Source organism: Hyla sarda, chromosome 7, assembly GCF_029499605.1.
Source record: "Hyla sarda isolate aHylSar1 chromosome 7, aHylSar1.hap1, whole genome shotgun sequence".
In the NCBI taxonomy this organism is placed as follows: domain Eukaryota; kingdom Metazoa; phylum Chordata; class Amphibia; order Anura; family Hylidae; genus Hyla; species Hyla sarda.
Genome location: NC_079195.1, coordinates 205,310,971 through 205,336,263, shown reverse-complemented (window position 1 = coordinate 205,336,263; position 25,293 = coordinate 205,310,971). Strand labels below are relative to the sequence as shown.

Sequence of the window (25,293 nt, the reverse complement as noted above, 5' to 3'; positions counted from 1 at the left end):
AAGATATGATGGTAAGGTATTAGATGGTTAGTAAAAAAAAAACTGGATCGAGCAAGATCAAGATATATAAGAATTTCTTTTAAAGGGAGAGCAGTAAAAACATAGCGATGAAACCAATGTGCATACACCAATGCGTTTCAACTGCATTGAAATGCGTTGGTGTATGCACGTTGGCTTTACCACTCTGTAATGCTTTTCCATGACAATAAATTCTTGGATACTTTAATCTCACTGGATCCTGTTTTTTTCTTGATGTTGCTATTAGTCTCAGTTGAGACTGTCTCGTTGTGGAGACAGGACACCCAATAATACTAAGGGATTGGTGCTGGAACAAGCTATATTATTTATTGGTGAAGACTCCATGTAGGAAAAAATCTCAGCACTCCACATCAACATCACATCTTTTTTATTTAGAACATATTACAAAGATACAAGTGAGCTATTAAATAGTAGAAAAAATCTGACGCTTTTCGGTAAGTACGTTTCTCAACGAAATCTTGCACCGAATAAATGGAAAAAATCACTGAAATGGTCACTCCCATAACTTGGGAAAACTAGTCACTCTATGCCAGGTACTATTTTATTGCTCACTTGTTTCTTTTTAATATGATCTAAATAAAACTGATGTTTAACTAATCCCCATGCTTGAGTTGGAGTGCCGGGATTTTTCCCTACATCGAGTCTTCACCATTTGAAGTACTTGCACACCGGCTGCATTGCCCAGAGCACCTGACTGGCTAGGAATCCTTGGATGAGATCGATCGTCAGGAGGGGTGAGCGGACATTTTATTTTTCCCTTTATTATTGTATTATTTACTATAAGACAGCGTCAGCCATTCCAGGTGACAGATTCCCTTTAAAGGGGTACTCCAGCGCTTAGACATCTTATCCCCTATCCAAAGGATAGGGGATAAGATGCCTGATCGCGGGGATCCCACCGTTAGGGGGTCCCACCGCCGCACCCCGTTAAAATCAGTCGCCGGAGCGGGTTCGTTCCGGGTCTGATTACTGTCGATCACGGGGTCGGAACATTGTGACGTCGCGGCTCTGCTCCCGTGTGACATCCGCCCCCTCAATGCAAGCCTGTCACGCCCCCTCCCATAGGCTTGCATTGAGGGGGCGGAGCGTGACGTCCCAATGCTCCGGCCCCGTGATCGACAGTAATCAAACCCGGAACTAACACACTCCGGGGACTGATTTTAACGGGGTGCGGTGTGCAAGGTCACGGGGGTCCCCAGCGGCGGGACCCCCGTGATCAGGCATCTTATCCCCTATCCTTTGGATAGGGGATAAGATGTCTAAGCGCCGGAGTACCCCTTTAAGGTCTAATATACATCCAGAGCCAAGCCTGAATATTCCGATTAGTGTTGCTCACGAATATTCGCAATTCGAATATTATTCGCGAATATCGCATATTCGCGAATTTCGCGAATATAGCGCTATATATTCGTAATTACGAATATTCGTTTTTTTTGTTTTGTTTTTTTTTCACAGTACACATCACAGTGATCACCCCTCTCTGCTTCCAGCTTGTGTGGTGTAAAGAAGGCTGTAATACTACTGTGTGAGACTGGCGTGCGAAAATTCGCATATGCGAAAATTAGCATATGCGTATTTTCGCATATGCGTATTTTCGCGCATGTTAATTTTGTATATGTTAATATTCGCATATATTAATTTTCGCATATGCGAAGTTCCGCGTATGCGAAGATAAAACGAAAATGTAACGAATATGCGAATATTCGCGAATATATGACGAATATTCGTCCATATATTCGCGAATATTCGCGAATTCGAATATGGCCTATGCCGCTCAACACTAATTCCGATGCCTTATTTAGAGGAGGAAAGATAATTCGGCTATAAGCAGAATTATATTCGTTGTGTACCAATGTTGTTGGAGGAACCACTTTCCTATTCTTAGCAATAAATATTCCTGCTCCTTTGGAAATTGCCTTTCCTACCTAGGAAACAATTAGGAAAGACCTTCCTCTTTCTAGTAGTCAAAAGTTTCTCCAACAATAGCCAGACATTCTTCCATACAATAGACAGATATCTTAGAGAACATCTCCAGTAGATAGGCCATTAGGCCCCTAAGTTGTTCCTTTGTGGTAAAACCATATCCTCTATAGCTATGGGTTATTCAACCCTTCTTTCATAGAAGCCTTTTTATGCCTTATTCTTCCTCTAGAACACCTCAAGCATTACGGTCAGTTAAAAGCTTCATCTCTTCCTAGGTATTAGTCATAAAAATGCCATCTTCGGTCCGGTTCTTGTATTTATAAGCAGTTATTTTTAATGCTTGCTTACGGATAACCTATTCTTCCAGTAACCGAGCAGATGGCATCACAAGACCAATTGTTTTCAGCTGTTTCAGTACAGACTACAGCTTTCACAAAGACAATGTTGAAGTTTTTTTCTCCTTTTCTCCACCTGACTCTCGAAGACACTCACCGGGAGTTGGAAATTATTAAGTAAAAGCATTAGTCCCAGTGCAAGCTGTAATGCAGTGGCTTGCTTTGTCCTTCTAAATAAATGGGAAACCAGAAATTACCAGTAATTTAACTGGGGAAGCGGGGGAGAGTAATTGTCTGTGTGAATCACAGACAGTGCTCTGAATAATGAGAGAGCACAACGGAGTGAGGCTGTAAATTAAGGGCACTTATCTTAATTGAACATCTGAAATAATGTTTTATTTATACAAAGAAGAGGTACAAGAAAAAAAAAATAACTGATCCAAAGCCTACACAATGGCACACTTCTTTATCTGCCACGGTCATTGCGGCAGGCATTCTCCTCCTTTGTCTGTGCAGAAGAGAAGATAAAGAAAAACACAGGTATTGTCAGAGCACATTGGACATTATATGGACCGATGGTGGAGAAGGCTTGTAGACATTGTTTCCGTCAGGGCAATGGACGTTTCCAATGAACTTATTACAATTTGATTCTAATCGATGAAGAACTAAGTGGAGAATTTTCTTCATTCAAAAGGACCTAATCCATGTGGAAATATCTCAAGCAATAGACTTTAACCAATATCAAGACCAGAATGCCTGTCTGTCCATCATACTATCAAATGAGACCATTATGAAGAAGCAAAGGGGAAATGTAATGGATCTGTACAGATCGGATTGATGTTCTGGTTGGAGACAGTCAAGAACTTGTCTTCAAATCTGTCTCTTTTGATCTTAAGAAGTAATTACTCCCCAAAACACTTATATATATTTTTTTTCTTAAAGAAGACCCATGGCCTCTTTTTGCATATCTCTTTTTGTAAATAATTGTATTCCTTATAAAATCGCAATTCTTGTGCAATTTTCTTTAGAACTCTGCTTCTCTGAACTTGTGTATCGCCTCTGTTTCTTCTTTTAATAATGTATAATAAGTTGGGTGTTACCAGTGGAGGGAATGTTTCTACACAGTCAGATACTGTCCATGAAGTGCTGAAAGTGTTAGACTGTGAAAGGACACACCCCTTTAACAAGGGGGAATATCAGAGCTCAAGGCAGAGTTATACGTAAAGGTGCCTAAAAATTGTTATTTTATGACAGGTCCTTGGTATTGCAAATATATTGCACAGCTATTGCACAGTATATAATTGCACTGCAATCCAATGATTGCTTATGATAGTTACCTATAGGAACTTAAAGGGGTACTCCGGTGGCAAACATTTATTTGCTCCAAATGGCTCCAGAAAGTTTTACAGATTTGTAAATTTTTTCTCTGGAAAAATCTTAATCCTTCCTGTACTTATCAGCTGCTGTATACTACAGAGGAAGTTGAGTTGTTATTTTCTATCTGACCACAGTGCTCTCTGCTGATAGATTTCAACTTTGATTGCAGCATCTAAAGGGTTAATGCCAGGCATCACCGTGATCGGTGATGTCCGTCAATAGACACGGGTCCCAGCAGATGATAGCTGCCCGGACCACCCCGCTATAATGCACGCTGAGCTCTTGAGCCTGCGTCATAGAAGGGGAGCAGTGGCAGGGCGTACAGGTAAGCCCTGCGTCCTTAAAGGGGTACTCCACTGGAAAAAAAAATTTAATCAACTGATGACAGAAAGTAAACTACTTCTATTCAAAAATCTTAATCCTTTTAGTACTTATAGGCTTCTGTATGCTCCACAGGAAGTTCTTTTCTTTTTGAATGTTTGACCACAGTGCTCTCTGCTGACACCTCTGTCCATGTCAGGAACTGTCCAGAGCAGGAGAGATTTGCTATGGGGATTTTCTTCTACTCTGCACAGTTCCTTAAATGGACAGAGGTGTCAGCAGAGAGCACTGTGGTCCGGCAGAAAGGAAATAAAAATAAAAAAAAACTTCCTGTGGAGCATACAGAAGCTTAATAGTACTAGAAGGATTAAGATTTTTTAATAGAAGTAATTTACAAATCTGTTTAACTTTCTGGCATTAGTTGATAAAAAAAAAAAAAGTTTTCCAGCGGAGTGCCCCTTTAAGGAGTTAAAAAGTGTAAATTAAATATTCAAAGATTTTTTTTTAAGCTCCAAATAATACATGTCAGAACTGCTGATTTTGAACCCATCATGTATCAGAATTTTTTTTTTTTATAAAAAGTGATCATAAAGTCCCATCTGAACAAAAAGGTTACTGATAAAAAACCTAGAAATCACAAAAAAGTTAGCTATCATACTTAGTTTTGTATATAGAAAAATAAAAAAGTATATTACTTTTAGGGTATGTTCACACTGCATAAAATTTGTTGGTCAATTGCATTTTACATGTGCAATTGTATCGGCAAAAAATTTGGTCACCAGAAAAATTTGCACCAGAATTTTTGCAAATTACAGCTTATGTGCACATAAAATAAGCTAATAATTTTTTTTTGTGATTGTATTGACCTACAAAATAGAGATAAGATCTCAGTTTTATCATAAAGTGCACTGCTTAAAAGAAAAACTCCCCCCACGGTGGAATTTTGGGGTTCCCATATGAATCATCATCTTTGTTCCAGCTGAAGCACAGGTTGGGAAAAAGTCCAGGAAGTGAGGGTGGGACTAGCACTTCTCTGTGCTCACTCCAGTCCTGTCTATTATACTGCAGCATGAAAACTGAGAGGAAGAGGTTACAGAGCAGCCTGCAGTGATTGGATGAAGATGCCCAGTACAGCAGACTCAGGGAGGAAGGGAATGCATGGACAGTGAGGGCAAGTTCAGTGCTTGCCTCGGACACGTAAATACAGAAGCTAGAAATGTAAAGAATCAGCTTGATCTAGTGAGTAACATTTATAAGCATTGCTTTTTTTTCTGTGATATGACAGGTACGCTTTAAGCATTGCACCATAAGGGCAATTCCAGCCATATATCTGAATGGCTGCCATATAATACTACATTTCCCCTGTGGTGGTAGCTGCAGAGGTAATGCCTAGTCGGCCGTGGCTTCCCCTGGCAAAATAAACTGCGGTACTTGGACTGGCTCCAATCTGAGGGAGACTGTTTTGATACTTAAGCGAGAAAATATTTCAATTTCAGCTCCTTTTAGATGTCATCCATAACAAATGAATATTTCCTGCAGAATTTGATGATCATGTTGTTATCAGGTGATTGCGAAGTTAATTTGTAAAGCAGCACCTAATATTCACGAGCCAATAAATTAAATTGCGCAGGGAAAAAAATGAGATACAAAAGGCTGCCAAAAAATGAAAATGTCTTCCTTTCTTAGATCTCATAAAAAACACGGTCCAAATGGCTTGGAATGTTGTGAGTCAATAATGAAATGTGTTCGATCACACAGAAATGAGAAGTAAAACAGCGCAGCCAAGAATTCCCCAATTAAAGAGCACATCTATCAAAGCTGGCATGTTTTTTAAACAGTGATTCCTCTGTCCAAAATACTTCAAGCAGAAACATATTTGGTTTACCAAACAGCCTGGCCGAGATGGTGCGGCTGCAGCAGTACTGTGCACTTGTCTTTTTTCACAGATGGAGAAATGTATACACTTCCATCCATTGTGATTACAGCTGCAAAGTGACACAGTATCCGGGGCCAAAAACTCCTGATCCAATGACCTGGCCAACGAAAGAGCCAAGCCAAGAGCTCCCCATAGAGTTTCTGTATTGTGTAAAAGTAAGTAAAAGTAACACATGACTTCTGCAACCGGTCTGACCTAGCAGGAAGAGAATTAAATACAAAACAGAAACACCTTCTATAGTTTTTTTTTACTTTTTTAATTAAAAGGGTTGTCCAGTGAAAATTAATTTATCCCCTATCCTGTGGATAGGTATCTGTTGACAAGGGGTTGACCACTGGGACCGTTCACAATCTGCAGAACGAGGCCCCGACTCTTGGAGAGAGTATATGGCATAAGTATCTGATCGCGGAGGGTCCGACCACTGGAACCCTCTGCGAACTCCAGAACTGGGTCTCGGCTTTAGTGAGAGGATAATACATAGGTATCTTATTTACTCTCTCAGCAACTAACTGCTCTCTACTTATCTATTGCTCTGTCAGAAATGACTAGTTTCTTAGTAACTACTACTCTCAAAGTGACAGTAATATTGTTTCAGGAACTTTTTTCAGTAACAACTGCTCTCAGTAACTAATATATTCTCAGGGACTGGATCTTTTTTCAGTAACTATTACTGAGGGTCTGACTATTACTCCCTCGGTAAGTTAGGGGTAAGACTGAAATAGCCAGCTATAGTGTCTATCAACCTGCTAAAATACTGGCACAGTAAGCTGCGACACTGGCTAAGATATGGTGGAAGGAGGTGAAGACAGCTCTCTGAATGAGTAAAATATGCACTGGGAAGGAGGGAAACCATACAACATTAAACAGACTACACAAAGTAAGTGTTGCCCAACTTTCAACACAGTACCAGGTTGGGACACTGCTTCTCCCGGTTTGACAAACCAGCTGTGATTTCAACAACCAAAAAAACAGGAAAAAATGGCTAAATCTCACACTAAAGGAACCACTACAGTCTCTGTACCTAATACTCTCTCAGTAACTATTACGCTTTCAGTGTCCTCAAAAACTATTACTGAATTTTCTCTGCAACTGCAGTACTACCCTATGTATTACTACTACTACTCTCTTAGAAATGATCACTTTACTAATGGTTAATACTCTTTAAAAATTCAATCTTTCTTATGTTTCTCATGTTTCACCTTTTTTTTCTATATGAAAGTCTTACCTTTTGGTCCAAAGTTTACTTTCTGTAAAAATAAAGTAGTCCACCTTAATTCAAATGGAGGCATACCGTAAAAATAGGTTAATGTTCACCATATGTATTTTGGACCATTCCATACCCAAACACTTATTAATTTACCGTTCTCAGCGTTGTTCTCTCCGCAGTCATTTTGATAGCAGAATGACAATGTATGTAAGAGAGTCTGGAACCATCTCAATATGTGCTGATGGCAGGAGCTGGCTTACTCTGCATATTCTCCCATAACTGAGCCAACTCACCAGACTCTGTTGATTCTTGGAACAGAAAGCAAGCTGCTTACGGCTTCTCTAGATCAGGTGCATTGGCTGGAAATGACTTATATTCCTATGTCACAGAGCATTAAGCAACCAGAGGAGGGAAATCACAATTAAGCCTTCAGGAATAGAAAGAATAGACTGTAGATCCACCTGCTCTCATTTTATGCAATACAGTACACTGTCAATTACTAAACTTATACACAACACTGTGTAGTTTATTTTCCCTTTCTTTCCCTTTTTCTCTCATAGGAATAAATGGCTTTTCCCTGCTCCCTAACACTCCAAGTGACAAACTGATCAGCTGCAGCGTAGATTCAATGGGTAATTTAGATTCACTAATGTGAATCAAAAAACACATCCAAAGAACAGAGCGGCTGACTTTTTGCTCATATTACTTTAGATAGAGGGGGTCATGTACTATGTGATGCGTTTTTAGCTATTTCACCATCTCTGCGCAAAAATTTACGAATTCAGAGAATGTACATTGCTGGGTAACCTTAGTACATGACCCCAAGAATGTCCAAGTCAAATTGTAGTCTCATCACTGACTGACTACTGATTCATTTAAAGGGCAATTATACTGGGAAAGAAGCAGTCAGTTAACTAAAAATACTCACATTAAGGCCGGGTTCACATAGCGTTTTTCCTGGCGTAATTTTCTTGGTGTAAAATTCTGAGCGTATTTTTTCGGACCTAATATTGTGAGCACATTTTTCATTTGCATACATATTTTTCCCTTGTGTGAACATACCCTCACAGTACATTGGAATACTGAATTAACAGTTAATATGACATATCAGATAGTAAATCGCTGGCCATCCTTTGATTAAAAAACAACAACAAAAAAACATAACGCAGGTCTTGTGTCTTATGTACATACATGTTGTAAGAACAGGAATAATTAGAATCCAAAGTGTAACTGTCACAGGATTAAATAAATAATAATAATCCAGGCGGGCCCGCCGGCTGGATATGAATATTCATGGTCTCTGGCCACGTGAATGCTCAGTAGGCACCAGCGCTCACATGACCAGTACGTATGAATATTCAAATCCAGCTGGCAGGCCCGCCTCCAGCGTGCAATTCAGTGCTGGAAGAAGCTGAAATTTAGAGGGATTGGGCACCTGATTGCAGGTACATATATCGGTCAGAAACCCTGCATCGGTCTCATGTTCACCCACACTATAACCCGGTGTATCGGGTTTAGTGGGGGTAAATGGGTGACTGTTTTCCTTTAACTCCTTTTCATGGCTCCTAATTCCCTTGTTTATAAGCACACTGCATGCAGTTCTCTAAGGAGGAGGGGGCATTACCTTGAGCATGGAACTTGCCTTCACATTATCACATTTTCATCTGTGGTATTACATTTCAGGTGCATTTTTGTTACAATTATGCCTAAACCTGGTCTCCTGGTCAATTAGCCACCCTCACATTTATCATTTTAAAATTAACTCCCTAAACAATCATTAACTATGTGCTTTTTTGAGGTTATAAATTCCATCTCCATGTGTGAACAAGCCCTTTAAAAAAATTAGTTCGTAAATGCAACTTGAAAAATATGAACACTTTTTATACGCTATGTGCACAAACAACCACTTTCCCATAGACTTATATAAAACACATTATGGCGGATGCAAACATTCCGCAATTTTGCAGGTGTAATGCCTGGATATACCATGTGTAGGCATCACCTTAATGTGACGACTATTGACTTAGAAAATCTAGAGTCCTGGAAATGCACATACTCTCCCGACTCTCAAAACATTGAAAGTGTAATATGTGCATATAATATAAAATGCATGAAAATAAAATAATTGAGAATCATCACCATGGGTCCTAGCAGTAAGCTAATTTCACCAGAGGTGGCGCTCCATTCACATGACATTTTTTGGCTACGTCACCAGTATACACCAAAAATTGAGTATTGTAATGTATACTATAGAATATCCACAGCATGCCCATTGACTTAAATTTCTAAGGTAGTCTGCTAGTGACTAAGTTTGGTCTGTTTTCCTAAGCTCAATACAATACTTTTTTGAGTACTGAAAAAAAAAATACATTCAGGAAACATTAAAGGTGTACTCCACTGCCCCAGCATCCAGATCGTTTCATTCAGAATGCTAGGTGCGGGCTGCAGGGGTCGTGACATCATGGCCACGCCCCTTGTGCTGTCACGCAACGCCCCCTCAGTGCAAGTCTATGGGAGGGGGCGTGGCGAATGCCACGCCCCCTCCTATAGACTTGCACTGAGGGGGCATTGGGTGACATCATGAGGGGCGTGGCTGTGACGTCACGACCCCCGCAGCCCGCACCCAGCGTTCGGAACAAAATGTTCTGGACGCTGGGGCAGTGGAGTACACCTTTAAGGAAGCAGAGTGTAGTAGACAACATCTTATCTACTGAAGTCACTGGGTGTACTGTGGGTGCACCGCGTTATATTTCATTATAATTCCTTCCTGTTAATAACTCGATGTATACCAGTGTATACCAGTGGCGTAGCCTAAAAACATAAATGGGCTCTAAGTATTGATACTTGCACTGGATGGATTGGCAAAGATCGATGAGTCTATCTAAGTGTGAGTTTTGAGCTGCTCATTGGCGTTGTACTCCTCTCGATTCATAGAGGCACATAGAGAGTGTATCCTACTCCGGGTGACGGCTGTGGTCACAGCCGTTATGCCCCCTCCATTCATGTCTTTGGGAGGCGTACTAGCTGTCAAGCTCCCTCCAATAGACGATGAATGGAGGGGGCGTGGTGTGAGGTCACGAACACGGAAGCTCCAAGCTTCTGCGTTTTGAACGTTGCAGCATCGGGGGGTCTGGCAGCTGGATAGGAGATAAGATGTCTTGGGACGGAGTATCCCTTTAATGGAGGACCAACTTTACTGTGGTCATATTCCCTAGCAGCACAAACCTAAGCTACATAACCTCTTTTATATCTCATGATACATGTCTGAGGAATTGTAACAAAATGTATTAGTTCCTTTCTTCGTACCAAGTTCTATTTGACCTTTTTTACTGGCAAAAGAAAGATATGAATATATTTCAACATAACACATTTTAAAAAAAATACATATTATCCATATGATTTACAGCTAGGCAAAAAAACAAATGATTTATGAATGAGGGATATGTTGCCCATAACATACAATACCGGGAGAGAGCACTGATAACAAGAGAAGAAGAAGCAGCTCCGCACAAGGTTGAATGTCATGTGTTCAATCAAGCATTGATATTAAATTACTGGAAATTAGATTTTATATTCTTACAGGAAGCAAATAACATTTACTAGCAAACCCAGAAATAGAATACCAAGAAACAGGGCGGCCATCACAAAAGGAGGACATCAATGTGCCGAGATCCGATTTTTCACTAATACAATTTAATGGTAATTATCTGCATGTACTTCCTGTTAGACTAAGAAAGGTCTGAAAAAGACAAAAGCTTTTTGGCAGAAAAAAATAGAAAAAAGAAAACAGACACAACGGCCCATTATGTGCAAAAAAACCTCTAAGAAACAAAATAAAAATCCCTTTTTTTATTTATTTTTTTTTAAAACTGCACTGACCTTTATATTTACAGTCTGTAAAGGAATTCTGCAACAAACAACTCCAGTCTCCCGGAAAGTGCAGGGACAGTACCAAAAGAGCATTCCTACGTTGCGATTTTCTTTTCTTTTTCGACATGAGCGGCCATGTTGCTAGCAATTAAATCCCTAGGTAATTATTTGATTAAAGGGGTACTCCGGTGCTTAAACATCTTATCTCCTATCCAAAGGATAGGGGATAAGATGCCTGATCGAGGGAGTCCTGCAGCTGGGGACCCCCGGGATCATGCACGCGGCACCCCGTTTGTAATCAGACACAGAGCGTGTTCGCTCCGGGTCTGATTATGGTCGACCGCAGGGCGGGCGGCGTGTGACATCACGCTCCGCCCCTAAATCCAGGCCTACGGGAGGGGGCGTGATAGCTATCAGGCCCCCTCCCGTAGGCTTGCATTGAGGGGCGGAGCGTGATGTCACACGGGGGCGGAGGCGTCAAGTCACACGCCGCCGTCCCTGTGGTTGCCGGTAATCAGTCCTGGAGCAAACACGCTCCGGGCACTGATTACAAACGGGGTGCCGCGTGCATGATCCCGGGGGTCCCCAGCGGCGGGACTCCCACGATCAGGCATCTTATCCCCTATCCTTTGGATAGGGGATAAGATGTTTAAGCACCGGAGTACCCCTTTAAGGTGTCTGTCAAATCCCCCAAAAATAAATAATAATAAGTTACTCAATACCTAATCCTGACCATGTACATCTAATCCTCTCAGGGGAAGGGGGCGTTTTCCTCCCTTGTGGTGGTGGGAGGTGATTGGTGTGTAGTGGGAGGGGGCGTGTCCCTCCCTTCTGGTGGTGGGAGGTGATTGGTGTGTAGTGGGAGGGGGCGTGTCCCTACCCTGTGGTGGTGGGAGGTGATTGGTGTGTAGTGGGAGGGGGCGTGTCCCTCCCTTGTGGTGGTGGGAGGTGATTGGTGTGTCTGCTCATGCAGCCTTGTCCATGAGTTATCTCTTGTCCGTGACTTATTAACAAGCCTGATGCTGCTGCTGCAGGACTGGTTGGTGTCTCAGTAGGTAAGGAGACCCCTACTGGTTGGATAATCAGGAGCTGTTTCCTTTATTAAATATAAAAAAAAATAATTAAACAACCATATTACAAAAGGTCTTTCATTTTCATCAGTAACAACATATGAAAGTTTCTGGATCTGACAAAGCCCATTTAAAAAATGTATCCATTTGTGATTCCTGGTGCTCCCCCTGGCTGGCCGTAGTCACGTGTAAATGTTGAAGCTGTGTTTAAGCCCATACATGGCTCCCTTTTCTATACATTATGTAAAGAACAGGTCTGTACAGCGGTCAGTTGGCCTCATCACGTGGCCGCTTCATCTAATAGATCTAGAGTTGTTTTTCTACCATTACTGTATTTTAAATGGTGACCATAAAAAGTGGTAACATGGTCACTATATAGAACTGCTCTATAAAATAGAGGTTGAAGATAGGAATTGTGTACATTGTCAATGTTAAAAGGGTTGTCTGGGAAGCAAAAAAAAGTATTATCTCTTTGTGCTCTGCAATACTCCACTTCCATCCAGCACTTGTCTCAGAAGAATACCTTTCAAGGCGAAAGGGGAAGGCTACAATATAACAACCAAACCCGCATGACATATCCATTAGCTGAACAATGTCACCACGACATCTGCTACATTGAGGGCCTAGTTTCAGCAACATGCGATGATCATGTGAGGCGTCCCAATACCGGATTGCATCCGTTACCTTGTGGTGAGGTCCCCAAAGTCAGAGTCCCTAGGTACCGGTGGGGTCCTCATCAATAGTTAGCCCATTGTCACCCCTTTAATAGTTAAAATTATTCAAATTCAATGTGTGAATATGTAAATAAAGTGTACTTACCTTGTTGTGGCGTCGCAGGACCTGTGGGTCACGTGATGCGTTCCAAAAACTCTATGGTTTCTGGTTCAAGGACCTTTGGAGGAAGTCAGGTGATCGCCCACCATGCATTGTAACGGTGAGTGACAGCTGACACGGACCAATCCAAAACGTAGCTTCAGGCTAGCCAGTATGCTTTTCGTGTACTAACAGGTAACTCATTGTTGGCAAAAAAGAAAAATTGTGTGAGATTTCAAAATGTTTAGACAGCTTGAGACTCAAGGATTTAGAGAGCTGTACTAATGTCTAGTTAGCCTCATAAAATGTGTAAGAGAGCTAAAACAAAATGTCATATAGCTGCCTAATTGTTTAGTAAGCTTAGAATGTATAGTAAGCTTAATTAAAATGTCTTAGAAGCTAGAAACTAAAGGTCTAGATAGCTTCATAATTGTCCAGGAAGCCTTTATAATTGTCTAGTAGGATTACTACTCTAAAAATGTTTAAAATGCTTAGAAAAATATCTAGTAGGTTTAAAAGTACCTAATGTGTATGAAAGTTTTGTCAGGAGATAGATTCTGTCTAGTTAGCAATCCTATTCTACCTGCTCAAGTCCCTCTGCCTTAGGGAACAGGCATCGTGGTCGACTTGTTTTAAGTAAGGGGGTTTTTGGTGTCCCGGTACCGGATTGCATCCATTACCTTGTGGTGAGGTCCTCATCAATAGTTAGCCCCTTGTCACCCCTTTAATAGTTAAAATTATTCAAATTCAATGTGCGAATATGTAAATAAAGTGTACTTACCTTGTTGTGACGTCGCAGGACCTGCGGGTCACGTGATGCGTTCCAAAAACTCTAAGTTTTCTGGTTCAAGGACCTTTGGAGGAAGTCAGGTGATCGCCCACCATGCATTGAAACGGTGAGTGACAACTGACACGGACCAATCCAAAATGGCCCTGCCCATATAAGGGAGCGGCGGCCATTAATCTCTCTCTCTTTCCTCGTGGGCTGCTGATGGAGGAGGATCTGCTAAGCTGTCATCAGCAGTGACTAGGCCTAAGCCTAAGCAACGGCCATCTTTACAAAACTGTGAGTTATCTCAATCCCTGTTAACTCTGCAAGATCACCGGACCTGAATAGACCCCTAAATCCAGACGGATCTCTGCACCAATCCTAATTCTAATAATCTTTTGGATAAGTCAATGTTCCTCAGCATCTGTCAATCACTGCCGTGCTGTATAGAGACTGTATTGCTAAGACTGTTGCTGTTAATTGGATGTACTGCAAGTACCTCAGTAAAGTTTATGCAAGTTCAAGTTCATCTCTATTGTGGACCTTCATTCTTTTAAGCACGCACCTATCCTTTCTGGGAAGGGTGGCGATAGGCCGAAGATTTACCTCAGCGTATTAACCCTCACCCTGGCATCACGAGTGACAGGGGTTAAATTAACCCCTCATATACCGAAGTAACACCCCAACTACACTACACCCCAAGGCAGTTACCACACATGTAAATCTCCCCAAATTCATCTTGAGTAGATTTGATCAAATAACTATCGGATTCAATTTGAATTCTTATTGATATATGGGCGTATATGCTTTGCAGGTGCTCTGCACTGTACTATCTGCAATTTTCTAATGTGCGTAAACAGTGGTGTATAGAGCATCCCTGTTTACCTCCAGATCTCTGCACATTCTCTTACACACAGTGAAGGTGACCTTGAAGCCAAATACTTACTAGAGTCAATTGATTCACAATAACTTGCTAGATTTTATTAATATGTTCCAAGTGTCTAATGATAAAAACCAAAAATGCAAAAATTAACCCCTTGAGGACACAGCCCATTTTGGCTTTAAGGACACTTTTATTATTTTGGTTTTAGTTTTTTTCTCCTTGCCTTCTAAAATCCATAATTCTTTTATATTTCCATTCACAGAAACATATGAAGACTTGTTTTTTGTGTGATCAGTTGTAAAATAACAATTTAGCAAATTTGGGTGGGGGGGGGGGGTTCGTTTTCAAGCTGTACACTTTACGGTAAAATATGACATGTTTTCTTGATTCTCTGGGTCAATACGATTAAATTGATATGCATGACTACATACTTTTCTATTATTGTGCTGCTTTAAAAAAATCTCAAACTTTTTTACAAAATCAGTATGCTTAAAATTGCCCTATTTTGACCTCCTCTACCTTTCTTATTTTTCCGTATACTGTGATGTGTGAGGGCTCACTTTTGCATACATGTGACTTTTTGATAGCTTTTTATAATTTTTCTTTTGCAATGTGATATGACCAAATTTGGGCTTTTTTTTTTTTTTTTACATTTAAGCCATTTACCATACGGAATCATTAACATTATATTTTTATTTAGTTCAGACATTTATGCACACCGTGATACCAAATTAGTTTACTATTTATGATTTTTTTTATGCTTTTTTAAAATTAAAATGGGGAAAAGGGGTAATTTAAACCTTTATTGGGGGAGGAGCTTTTTCTTATTTTTTTCACTTTTTTAAAAACTTTTTTTTAAATTTATTTTACACTTTTTTTAGTCCCCATAGGGGATTATCTATAGCAATAATTAGATTGCTCATACTAATCAGTATTATCGGTGAGTGTCACGGGCGATCAGATCAGCCATTTTAAGTGCCGCACTGCCGAAAATGCCTTGATCTGTATTGATCAAGGCATCTGAGGAGTTAATGATTTCTGATGTCTGCCATTACCGGTGGGTCCGCTGATACTGACAGCTGCCAGGACCCACCATGCATGAAGTAAGCGCAGCTCCTGGGCCCACTTCATAGCCGCACCGTAAATGTACAGGGCTGTGCGTGAAGTACCTCGCTACTGTGCCGTACATTTATGGCGCACGTCCTTAAGGGATTAAAGGGCATGAGGGTGGAGCCGATGTGTTTTTTAAATTCACATACACAATAATAGTAGATTGAGGATGCATAGCGGTTTCCTGCACTTACATAAGCCTAAATGTGGTTGACACCATCAGATGATTTTAGGATTCCTGCTACTCTTGGAGCTAAATGGCTATGTTGTGAGTTAACTATAACGCTGGGGCTATCTTTTTGTGAAATGGCTATTTCCTGTTGAAGTTTGTTCCCTTAAACTAAAAATCCCATAATTCCTTGTTTGTAAGTGTGAGGTCACTTTTCTCCCTCCCATACATCAGCCATCCCACCCATTAAAGTATGCTATGGAATGTCTTATCGCAAGTTTGGAGGGGAAGAGCAGTTACAACATGATAATATTTAATATGACTCTTTATGTTGTATTTATGGGGGTAAAGATTTACATTTAGGACTACTAATTAATTTCTAGGATTGGCAATACGTATGTTTTTTTACCTTTTTCTTCTGGTAGACGTATGTGCACATTTTGATGTCTGTTTGTTTTTTAGTCTGTTGTTTTGTTTTTTTTGCCTATTATTTTCTTTGTATTGTTTTGTATGTTTTTGTAATCTTGGCCTTTTCTTTATAATTTGTGATAATCCTGGTTTATTGCAGGTGTACTTGACTGCACTATTTAATATGACTCTTTATGTTGTATTTACGGGGGTCAATATTTACATTTATGACTGCTAATTAGTATTTAGGATTGCTAATACGTATGTCTTTTTACCTTTTTCTTCTGGTAGACGTATGAGCACATTTTGATGTTTTTTTATTTGTGTGTTGTTTTGTTTTTTTGCCTATTGTTTTCTTCATATTGTTTTGTATGTTTTTGTAATCTTTCCCTTTTCTTTATAATTTGTGATAATCCTGGTTTATTGCAGTTGTACTTGACTGCACTACTCTACTTGTTTATTCTTGCAAAAAAATAATAAAAATATTTTAAACAGTACCTACAAAAAAAAAAAAATGACACCTGTGATCCTTTCCATGCAATAAACCAGTGCTTTCTTACCAGGGTGCCTCCAGCTGTTTCAAAACTACAATTCTTGCAAAATGATCTTCCTCCCACCCAGCGGTCGCTCCACCCATTGAAGCAGACAAGCTCCCTCTGAACACCTGACTAGTGATGTAATGTCTCAGGCCTGGGACTAGTGATGTAATGTCTCTGCAACCTGGGAAAACCTGAGACAGCACTCATTTTGTATGCTGTTAAAAATAAACCATGGGGCAAAGATCACATAAGAATTGTGAGATCACCATGAAACACAGGTACAGTCACTAACTTTATTGCTCCTGCAGCATCGTCAAATAAAAAAAAAAATCCTGGAATACCACTTTGAGACTTAATAGCATTTTTTTACAATTCATGCACAACAGCACTCTTTTCAGGAGGCTTCATGCCATCACATAGGTCATTTGACTCTCTACTACAAAAGACATAGGCCCAGATTTATCAAACTGTGTGAAAGAAAAAAAAATTGTGATTTTCCCACAGCAACCAATCACAGCTCAGCTAACCATCTCTGGTAAAGTGAAACCTGAACTGTGAGTGGTTGTTGTGGTAAAATCACTCCATTTTTTATAAACATAATTTTTATTGAATTTTCATAATAAAAGTGACAACACATACCCCTGAAGGTAATCATGCATCAGGTATAAAAAAAAGTCAACATATGATAAAGAAACACAACAAGGACACAAAGCGTCCCTCCGATTCAATGAAAATACACCCTGAACCTCCCACACCCTTGGCTCACAAAAAACAGCAAACTGAAAGACATCTCTGCTGTCCGATAAAGAAAAAACGGCAACCCCTCGGAGAATGCATACACTCACCCCGCAATCACTCAATTTTTTCTCTCACACAGTTTGATAAACCTGGGCCATAGGGATTCTGTGGCTCAAAGGTTCGCACTGTTGTCTTCCATACTAATAGGTGAATTTAGATTGTGAGTCCCATTGGGGACAGGGAACCAATTTGAGAGTACAGCACTGTGGAATTTGTGTGCGCTATATACGGAATTCTATATGTCTCAATATGAGACTCTATTTGGCAACATATTGTGTGGTTTTCATTGTCTAAGTAAGAACAGCTCAATACTATCAACTGTATTTCAGATAATTTAGACTAGAACTATAGAGATTGAGAGGTACACTAGAGCCCATGGAATCATGGCTTGTACAACCCGGAGATAGTATCTAGCTGTAATATGTCCTTATGCATAAACCCTTACAGATATGAAAATTTCTAAATCAAATAATAGTTGAGTGGAAAAATAAAAAATCAATGACCTATTTCCTTCACTTGATCACGGAAGGTAGAAACAGACCTGTGAATGTGTCTGGGGATCAAGAAAATAAAATTATTTCTTAGATGAACCTATACAGTTGCAATATATAGGAGAAGAGAATGTGTGCAGCCAGTCCATTCAGTATTCGGAAACTCACTTTTCAGTCCTTACATAAAGAGTAGCTATCATTAACTAAACTTTCCCTAATCCCCCTCCCCATCTGTCCGTGACACTAACTACCTCTATCTCTGTATTTATTTATTTTTATATATAAAACCTCATTAAAATACCTTTTTAAGATCATATTCAGTAGCTCAGTGGGCGTGGCCTGGCCGGGGCTCACTTCCGCCTGTCTTCCTGTATGCTGATTTTCCCCTCTATGCTGTCTCTCTCTCCAGTATGTGAGAAAGACTGCAGCTCGCACGCTGCAATGAATGAGATGGGTGAGATGCAGGGAGCGGGGATATTTAAATTTTGCGCGCTGCGCGCACGAGCACTGGGCTCGCTCTCTGCCTGTTTCATATACAGGCAGAGAGCGAGCTGAGGACGCACATTTCTGACCATGCTACCCGGCCAGCAGTGGTCCAAACGTGCCCGACGTGACGGGGGAAAATTATTACTGGACCATCTAGGGTGATACCTTGTGGCCAAGATTTCAAAGGTAAAATAAAGAGTGAAACATACATTTTTTTTAATGACATATATGACAAAGATTTTTTTTTAGGCATAATCTATTTAACCCCTTAAGGACTGACCCATTTTTTACCTCTATGACCAGGCTCTTTTTTTTTTAAATTTGACATGTATCTCTTTAAATGGTAATAACTTTAGAACGCTTTTTCTGAGCAGAGCGATTCTGAGATAGTTTTTTTGTGACATATTGTACTTTATATAACTGGTGCATTTTTGTTGACACATGAAGCATTTTATGTGAAAAACTTCAAAATATTGTGAAAAACTGGAAAATTTCTGGCTTTTTTTTTTTATGGTGAACACTGTGCGGTAAAAGTGATGTTATATTTATTCTGTGGGTCAGTACGATTATGGCGATATCCATTTTTTTATAGTTTTATATGTTCTTTTTCCTTGTCTGAGCAAAATTCTTTTTCTGACATTCATTTTCCAACAGCCGTAACTTCTTTATTTTTCGTCCGACGCCATTGAGTAAGGGCTTATTATTTGCGGGATGAGCAGTACTTTTTATTGGTATCCTTTTTGTGCTACGTGCTACTTTTGATCTTTTTTATTCCGCTATTTGTACCAAAATTGGCGAATTTTTTTATGTTTTTTTTTACGGAGTTCATTGTGCAGGATAATTTACATGATAGTTTTATAGTACACGTCATTACCAACGTGGCAATACCTATTATGTATATGATTCGTATTTTTTATCTTTTTTGGTAATAATACAGGGCTTTTATTGGGAAAGGGGCATTTTTTTTTTTTTTTTTTTACACTTCATACTTTTATTCAAGAACTTTGTATTTTATTTTTACACTTTTTACAGGTTATACTATGCTGCAATACATTTGTACTGCAGCACAGTATGACCTGATGAGCTGCAGACACTACAGCCTGTGCTATCCAGCCTCTGGCTGGATCTCACAGGCTTCTGTAGCAGGCATACAGGAGGTCATGATCTGACCTCCTGCTGCCATAGCAATCAACAGCGATTGTATCGCGGCGCCGCCGCTGGAGAACAGGTGAAGAGTGCTCCCCCTGTCAATACAATAGATGCCATGATCAGGATTGATCACGGTATCTATGGGTTTAATGCTGCCGGGACCGGCGCGATCGCGGCTCTGGCAGCTGCAGCGGGACTCCGGCTGTGATTGACAGCCGGGTCCCATCGCCGATCTCTTGCACTGCCCGTTGCAGTCCCGGAGATCGCTATGACCTATGCATTCGTCCAATTGCGCAAACGTGTCGGATGATTGGACGTATGCATATGTCCTATAGCGGGAAGGGGTTAATTACAAAAATTATGTTTAATGAGAGTACCCATTTAAAGGGATACTCTGGTGGAAAACTTTTTTTTTAAAATAAACTGGTGCCAGAAAGTTAAACAGGTTTGCAAATTACTACTATTTAAACATATTAATCCTTCCAGTACTTATTAGCAGCCGTATGCTACAGAGGAACTTATTTTCTTTTTCAATTTCTTTTTTGTCTTATCCACACAGTGCTCTCTGCTGACACCTCTGTCTGTGTCAGGAACTGTCAAGAGCAGCATAGTTTTGCTATGGGGTTATTCTCCTGCTCTGGACAGTTCCAAATACAGGCATCAGGCGTCAGCAGAGAGCACTGTGGATAACACAAAAAAGAGAAATTAAAAAAGAAAATAATTTCCCCTGTAGCATACAGCTGCTAATAAGTACTGAAAGGAAATATTTTTTAATAGAAATAATTTAGAAATGTGTTTCACTTTCTGGCACCAGTTGATTTAAAAAAAAAAAATAAAAAAATTCCACCGGAGTACCCCTTTAAACCTGCCAGGCTCTGAGCGTCAAATAAACATGTGAAATGGGTCAAGATGTCAGAAACACAGGTCTCATTTATTCAAATGTGATTCCTTTTCCTCGGCTACAGCTGCAGAATGTGACAGGAGACACCTTAGATGACAACATGATTGGGTTTCGAGAGACAAATAACTATGAAGCTGCCGGAGATTCCCAAAAATTCCATGCGGCATCCTTACTATAGATCTAGTCTATGGTCATTGACAAGTTAAATTCCACTGCACATTTTGCAGAGGAGGAGTGGAAATACAGCACTCGGTGTCATTATTCATGAAGTGTTGAAGGATATCATAAATGTCAACTTAGGGACAGGTAAAAGTCCTGTTGCAGATGGCTGCACAGTAAGACATTAAAAGACACAAGACTCCGAGAAAGCGGGGCGGTTCATTCACTGCTTGTCACACAAGGATGCACAGCTGAAATTCAAATCACATCAAATGGCTTCCAAAATTGCTCATAAAGTTGGAAACGAGAGCGGCAGCAGAGGAGGTATCATTTTGATGGAGAAAATACCCGATTTTTCCAAGGTTGACGTTTCCATCAAACCAGGTGAAGAACGAGTCCTTTATTTCTCAAGCAATGAGCTAAGTTTTGAAAACAGAAAGAACACATTGAGATATTGTAGAATTACTTGAATGGTAAAGTCAGCTGACATCTTTTCTTCACATTTCTGTTTCAACATGTTTTCAGGTATAAACTTTGAGGTTGATTCACATATCAAGAAATAACCCTATATTCCTGTAGCTCTTCAGTCAGTCTGTTAAAGGGGTACTCCGGTGGTTAATTTTTTTAGACTATATGGCATCTTTTTTGTAAGTTTAGTTTTTTTGCAATATACATGTGTTATATGTTTTGGCCGCATGTATGTGTTTTTCTTACCTGTTTGTTGGGCAGGAAGTTCTGTAGTTCAGAGGGTTTTCTTTTACTGTTGTCCACAGTTCTGAGTCTGTTGTGGACAAGATGTCACAGCTTTTTTTTTTCTCTGTCTGCATGAGAGGAATAAGCCACTCCCCCTCATCTCATCCAGCTGAGTACACAGCTCCTCCCCTCCCCCCTGCTCTTTATTCTAAGGACGCAGGTCTGCACAGGAGAAGAACCTCACAGAGAAGATAAGTGTTATCTGAAGGGGAGGATGAGAAGGTGCACGGGCTGGGGATGTATGGACTGCAGGGGAATAAATCTCATACTGGGGATGATCTCTATGGGGGAGATTTATCAAAACCTGTGCAGAGGAAAACTTGCCCAGTTGCCCATAGCAACCAATCAGATTGCTTCTTTCATTTTTTACAGGCCTTCATAAAAAGGAAAGCAGCAAGCAGATTGGATGCTATGGGCAACTGGGCAAGTTTTCCTCTGCACAGGTTTTGATAAATCTCCCCCTATATGTGAAGGGGGAGGGAGCTCCTAAATGACACATGCTGGGAGTTGTAGTCCTTGTTGTGTGTGTGTATGCTAGTGTTTACAAACCAGTGTGCCTCCAGCTGTTGCAAAACTACAACTCCCAGCATGCCCTGACAGACTTTTGGGCATGCTGGGAGTTGTAGATTTGCAACAGCTGGAGGTACACTGGTTGGGAAACACTGTTCTAGCCTATTCAGCATACACATCATGTTACACCAGTGTTTCCCAACCAGTGTGCCTCCAGCTGTTGCAAAACTACAACTCCTAGCATGACCAAAGGCTGTGAGGGCATGCTGGCAGTTGTCGTTTTGCAACAGCTGGAGGCACTCTGGTTGGGAAACACTGGTGTATGCCCTATAGAGGTGTGGTGAACTACAACCCCCAGGAGACTACAGAGGCAGCATGCTGGTGTTATACCACAGACTGAAGACTTCTGAAGGACACATGCTGGGAGTTGTAGTCCCTTTTGTGTGTGTATGCCAGTGTATTCCAACCAAGGCTGATTATATTAGTGTGCTGTGTATAAGGGGGCTGACCCGGGAAAATAATAGGATGGGTAAAGGGTAGAACAAACAAACAAACAAACAAAAAAGGAGCCGCCCCAAACCAGCAAGGCATGTGGCATGCTGGGATTTGTAGTTTTCAGCACAGCAAGAAGCAGGAAATAGAAGCAAAGATAGGAAAACAAAGGGGGGAACAAAAAGAAAACAAAGAACGGAAATAGAGTAGCCTAAACAACGAGAATAGAAATGAAACAAAACAAATAGGGTAAGTCAAAAACGGAAAAACACGTTGACCACCGGAGTGCCCCTGTAATGTTCCTGGCTCAGGGATCGGAAGGAGTGGGTTATTAACAAAACATACTCTGACTGAGCCACTGTTAGTAGAAGGGTCACTGTTACTATTGGGGTACCACAGGGATCTGAATTGGAGGGTTCACCCTTAGTAGTGGGTTACCAGATGTTTCGGTATTGGAGGGGTCATTCTATGTTGTGGGGCACCAAAGGGTTAAAGGGGTACTCAGGTGGTCAACGTGTTTTTCCGTTTTTGACTTACCCGATTTGTTTTGTTTAATTTCTATTCTTGTTGTTTAGCCTACTCTATTTACTCTATTCTATTTTTATCCCCTACTTTGTTTTCCTATCTTTGCTTCTATTTCCTGTTTCTTGCTGTGCTGAAAACTACAAATCCCAGCATGCCACATGACTTGCTGGTTTGGGACGGCTCCTTTTTTTTTTTTTTGTTGTTTGTTTGTTCCACCCTTTACCCACCCCACTATTTTCCCGGGTCGGCACCCTTATATACACAGCACACTAATATAATCAGCACTGGTATACACACACAAAAGGGACTACAACTCCCAGCATGTGTCATTCAGGAGTCTTCAGTCTGTTGTATAACACCAGCATGCTGCCTCTGTAGTCTCCTGGGGGTTGTAGTTCACCACACCTCTATAGGGCATACACGAGTGTTTCCCAACCAGGGTGCCTCCAGCTGTTGCAAAACTACTACCACCAGCATGCTTAGACAGCCAAACACTGTCTGGGCATGCTGGGAGTTGTAGTTTTGATACAGCTGAAGACACTCTGGTTGGGAAACAATGCACTTTGTTTGTAATATACTGAATTGGCTAGACCAGTGTTTCCCAATCAGTGTGACTCCAGCTGTTGCAAAACTACAACTCCCAGCATGCCCAAAGGCTGTCAGGGCATGCTGGGAGTTGTAGTTTTACAACAGCTGGAGGCATACTGGTTTGGAAACACTAGCATACACACACATAACAGGGACTACAACTCCCAGCATGTGTCATTCAGGAGCCCCCCCCCCCTTCACATATAGAGATCCAGTATGATATTTATTCCCCTGCAGTCCATACATCCCCAGTATGATATTTATTCCCCTGCAGTCCATACATCCCCAGCCCTTGCACCTTGTCATCCTCCCCTTCAGATAACACCTGTATCTTCTGTGTTCCTTCTCCTGTGCAGACCTGCGTCTCAGAAGCAGTGCAGGGGGAGGGGGAGGTGAGGAGCTGTGTACTATGGCTTCTCATGCAGACCTGTGTCCTCAGAAGCAGTGCAGGGGGAGGGGAGGTGAGGAGCTGTGTACTCTGGCTTCTCATGCAGACCTGTGTCCTCAGAAGCAGTGCAGGGGGAGGGGAGGTGAGGAGCTGTGTACTATGGCTTCTGATGCAGACCTTCGGGAGGGGGGGGAGATGAGAGGGCGTGGCTTATTTCTCTTATGCAGACAGAGAAAAAATAGCCCTGACTTGTTGTCCACAGGAGACTCAGAACTGTGGACGACAGTAAAAGAAAACCTTCTGAACTACAGAACTTCCTGCCCAAAAAACAGGTAAGAAAAACATATAACACATGTATATTGCAAAAAAAACTAAACTTACAAAGAAGATGCAACATAGTCAAAAAAAAATTACCACCAGAGTACCCCTTTAAGTACTGAAGAAGTACCTATGTGGGGTATATCAGGGTGTCAGTATTGAAGCAAGTCACTATTACTTGGGTACCACATGGGTCAGTGTTAAGGCCCTATTCTCTTTAAATGGGAACTGTTAGAATAAAAACATTAACCTTCTAATATAATATACTTCATAAAACATCATGGCTTCTAAAAAAGACCAGAGCAGCTTGCAGTGATTGGATAGAGACCCAGCACAGCAGACCAATGCATGGTGAGTGAGGGCAGGCTCAGTGCTTGCCTTGGACATGCCCCTTCCTGAGCAGTGGATGTCAGAATGAGTGAGTAGTAGAACAGATGGATTTGTAAGCCAAATACAGAAGCTAGACACATAAAAAAGACATGGAAAGAAACTGCATGACCTAGTAAGTAACATATAGAAGCATATTTTTTTATTTATATGACGGGTACGCCTTAATATATTTATTAATGACCAGGAAGAGGGATTGCAAAGTATTTTTTTGCAGATGATATTTAACTTTGTAAGGCTGGGTTCACATGATGTTTTTGCCATACTGTTTTCAATCAGTTTTTCTAAAGAAAACCATATGGCAAAAAAACAAACGGATGGAACAGTATGGGAAAAAGTAAACCGTATGCATTTTTAAACCATATACTGTTTTTAAAAGTGCACATGATTCCGTCCGTTTTTATTAAAAAATTTTGAATTTTGGAAAATGTTGGCAATTTTTAATGGGAGGGGTGTTGGGTGGGGACTTTAGGATGCAAATGCGCATATGCAAAGTAAAGACCGTATACGGTTTCCCGTATGGAACCGTATACATGTGCATTTCCCATTGACATCCATGTTAAAAAAAAATTGTGCGGT

General features: G+C 40.8%; 1 protein-coding gene across 7 annotated transcripts in view; it reads right to left on the bottom strand.

Annotated features, from left to right (window-relative positions):
• LOC130283237 (cytosolic carboxypeptidase 6-like) overlaps positions 1-25,293 on the bottom strand; it is a 1,802,518-nt gene that overhangs the window by 1,276,434 nt on the left and 500,791 nt on the right. The window lies entirely within an intron of this gene.